Below are 3,618 nucleotides of genomic sequence, written 5' to 3'. Positions count from 1 at the left end.
GATTATGATCACCAATCATCATATGTCAAAAGGCCTAAGAAGCTATTTAATCTGCATTATTAGGCCTATAGGCGTTTTTAATAATACGGTCAACATAAACAAAATGCAAATACAGGGATGATAGTAGGCCTATTGCCAAGCATTATGTCATTTCACGGATTCCTTTTGGGAACTGAACTCTAGCGCATCAGCCGCTATAAGAGCATCCCCGTACAAACACTACTACAATAACTAGTAGCTACATGTAAATTATGTCGTCGAATAATTTAGTGATTCTTCAAGCTATGGAAAAATATACTGGATGGCTGAATGTGATTTAAATGTTTAAAAGGGCGATTATTAAAGGTGCAGTATTCACCGCACCTTGTCGAGTAGGTAGCTAATAATGACAACATCCTTTTACGCGAGTCAAAAGGAGGACTAGGCCACTGCAGTGGCAGCTTTAGGGCTCGAATGTCTAAACATCACCCACTTCCGTCCCTGTGTAGCTGCTCAAACGCTCTCCGTGACGAACCGTTTAGCTTTACAATACTTTATGCGTCTCAGATCTTGAAGGAACCGCTCGACCGACGTGGCCATTTGCTGCTTTAGGTCCCTATTTAACTTGTTTCCGCAATATGAATTTGTGCGTGCGATGTATCTTAAAGGAATATTCATATTGAGATGCTATGTGATAATTTATCCTAAATATCTGCCTTCATAAATGTGTAGTGTCCTAATTTAGATGTGCCTTCTGCATTCTATAGGCTATTTAAATTAGAATGATGCATCTATTAGCCTCACCAGTAGGAAAACCACGCAGGTTGCGTTTATAGCACCATCATCAGCATCAGATGATGAGGATAAGTAGTCAGGATATTTCCTTCGTGAATCATTACTGCGCTCAGTCTCACCTTTGACAAATTTCACACGCTGTAGGTCCGCTGTCGTTCGTTATTGCTGTCCGAGCAATGCCAAACGATCGAGATTATCTATCCATCGTTACATTTCCAGTGCGTTTCCTGTTCTATAGCCTACGACTCAGAATTGCGGTGGACGGTGGTGTCTCATAAAAATGTACGAGCGCCGCGCTCTCTCTCTTCAGCATCATCAACGACCGAACAGTAGAGGACAGCAAAGCGCAGGCAAGCAAGGAGATGAGGCTGCGCGTGCATCACAAACGGCCCTACGTGCCTGCGCGCATGCTGGCAAACGTAGCGGCAGGCGCCACTTGGAGGCGCGCACAGTAAAAACCACTAACGAGTCACGACCCACGTTTGTTGATATTTTACGTGCACGGTATTTATATGATATGCGATGGTCAGCAAGTTTTCCATAATATTCCAAGCAACAGACTAGCATTTTTTCTCATGCATAATATGGAAACGACATGCATCTGATTTGACTGGTGATTGTATCTCTTAGTGGAGTGTAAAAGCCTTAGTAATGTGTAGTAATGTGATACTGATAGTAGGCCTATAGTGTAAGTTGTACTAGTATTAGAGTAGAGTAGTCACTCACATACATACGTTACTGCCAGAAGAGGATGGCCCACCCCTTTAAGCAGGGTTCCTCTCTAGGTTTCTTCCTAGGTCCCTTCTTTCCAGTGAGTTTTTCCTGGCCATTGTGCTTCTGCTTTAGGCTGGGTATCTGTAAATCACTTTGCAACTACTGTTGATGTAAAAATGGCTTTATAAAATACATTTAATTGACATACAAATGTCACACCCAATCAAAATGTTTTTTCTTTGTTATTTATTCATAATATATAGTTTGATAAAATACACTTTGTTTACAAGTGCTGATTACTATATTACATTCACCTGCATTTTAAAACGGAGACTTTCCAATCTAAAAACAGCAAAAATGACACGGACTGATGGGAACACACCCTTCACAAGACAAACAGACATTTTCAAACCATTACTGGATGACACTTAAGAAACGTTTCCTCCCAACCAAGTCTATCCTCACCCTTTACTTTTTGTCCTTCGGTTTAAAAATGGGATCTAATCAATATATCCCTCTGAATTTAAGCTATTGATTTGTTAAAAAAGTCAATCATGGTTTGAGAGAAAAGGACAAAGTGGAGTAGGCTACTGAATCAATAATTCAACGCTCTCTTAAACTTTACGAGATGTCAGCTGCCTTTTTACAAAATGTGGGTAAAAACTACTTTCTCTTTGCAATCCATCACATACACAAGTCAGTTAAAATAGAACAACATCAAAATTCATAAAAAATATATAATTAATACTCAATACTAGATGTTGGAGAAACCAAATTAGACTAAAACATGTATTTATTTAAAATAAAATTAATACAATTTGATAGGCGATCAAATTAATTAACAAAGTTTGCAATGATAGGGGTCAAATCATAAATATTGGGTCTCTCATCTTTACAATATATAAACCATTTGGCTGCTTCCAAATGGCCCTCTAATTCCATATATAATGCACTACTTTTGACCAGAGGCCATTTGGGATGCAGACTTTGTGAACTTTTTGAGACTATAAAGAATCATGTAACTGTAAATAAAGATGTCAACTAACTTTTAAACAAACACACACACACACACACACACAGATCCAATCCACAGACCACTTAGAAATGGTGCCATGAAATTGTATTCATTTTGTTAATGAAAATATGTGTAAGACAAAACAATGCCCCATATCTTATTAACCAACGTCGTTACAAGAGCATACAGTTCAGATGGTTACAATATTCCAGGCAGGACTTCAGTGGAAAAGGACATGTAGATTTCCATAAAAATACATGGGTCATATAGAATAAAAAAACTTGGGGATGTTTTTTTTGCTACAAAAGTTATGTTGTGGTCTGTCCACTCTTCCACACAAAAACATAAGAAAAAGGGACAGCCAATATACACTCACCGGCCAGTCAATTAGGTATACCACCCCATTCACGAAAATGGATCGCTAGTACAGACAGTGAGTCACGTGGCCGTGGCTTGCTATATAAAGCAGGTAGACAGGCATTCAGTTACTGTTCGATTGAACGTTAGAATGGGCCAAACTAGTGACCTAAGAGACTTTGAGTGTGGTATGATCGTCGTGCCAGGCACACCTGATCCTGTATCTGAGAAACAGACACCCTCCTGGGATTTCACTCGCGAGAGTGTTTAGGGTTTACCAAGAATGTTGCGACAGTCCTGTGGGTGAAAACAGCTCATTGATGAGAGAGGTCAAAGGAGAATAGCAAGAATCGTGCAAGCTAACAGGCGGGCCACAAACAGACAAATAAAAGGCACAGAACAGTGGTGTGCAGAACAGAATTTCGGAACACACAACTCATCAATCCTTGTCGCGGATGGGCTATTGCAGTAAACGACCACACCGGGTTCCATTCCTATCAGCTAAAAACAAGAAGTGGCTCTAGTGGGCATGCGATCACCAACACTGGATAATTGAGGAGTGCAAAAACATAGCCTGGTCCGACAAATCCTGGTTCCTGTTGCGTCATGCTGATGGCAGAGTCAGGATTTGCCGTAAGCAACATGAGTCCGTAGTCCCATCCTGCCTGGTGTCAACGGTACAGGCTGGTGACGGTGGAGTACCGCTGTCCAATCTGCAGCAACTACGTGACGCCATCACGTCAGCATGGACCAACATC

Source organism: Salvelinus namaycush, chromosome 15 (assembly GCF_016432855.1).
Source record: "Salvelinus namaycush isolate Seneca chromosome 15, SaNama_1.0, whole genome shotgun sequence".
Classification (NCBI taxonomy): Eukaryota; Metazoa; Chordata; class Actinopteri; order Salmoniformes; family Salmonidae; genus Salvelinus; species Salvelinus namaycush.
This window is presented reverse-complemented; position numbering follows the sequence as displayed.